Source organism: Gavialis gangeticus, unplaced genomic scaffold, assembly GCF_001723915.1.
Source record: "Gavialis gangeticus isolate Ggan-Ray unplaced genomic scaffold, GavGan_comp1, whole genome shotgun sequence".
Taxonomy (NCBI): Eukaryota; Metazoa; Chordata; order Crocodylia; family Gavialidae; genus Gavialis; species Gavialis gangeticus.
Genome location: NW_017729004.1, coordinates 38,574,288 through 38,574,561, shown reverse-complemented (window position 1 = coordinate 38,574,561; position 274 = coordinate 38,574,288). Strand labels below are relative to the sequence as shown.

At 52.2% G+C, this 274-nt stretch overlaps 1 protein-coding gene across 4 annotated transcripts in view; it reads left to right on the top strand.

The window, feature by feature from the left end:
- The window catches only part of MYO3A (myosin IIIA), a 310,475-nt gene that overhangs the window by 222,219 nt on the left and 87,982 nt on the right, over positions 1-274 (top strand). The gene's annotated exons all lie outside the window — the stretch shown is intronic.

Genomic DNA, 274 nt, shown 5'->3' with positions numbered 1-274 from the left:
AGAGGCTAACACCAGATCCAGTATAGCATTTTCCCTAGTGGGGACGTGTACCTCCTGCATGAGTTGTAGGTCCTGTATGCACGTCAGGAACCTCTGTGAGTGGCTAGACCTGGCCAACTGTTCGTCCCAGTTGATGTCATGGTAATTCATATCACCCATGACCACAACATCCTTTGCATGCATGGCCTCCCCCAGCTGCCTGGAAAATTCCAGATCCAGCTCTTCCTCCTGATGTGGTGGCCTGTAGTAAACCCCTACCACCAGATCCCTCTCC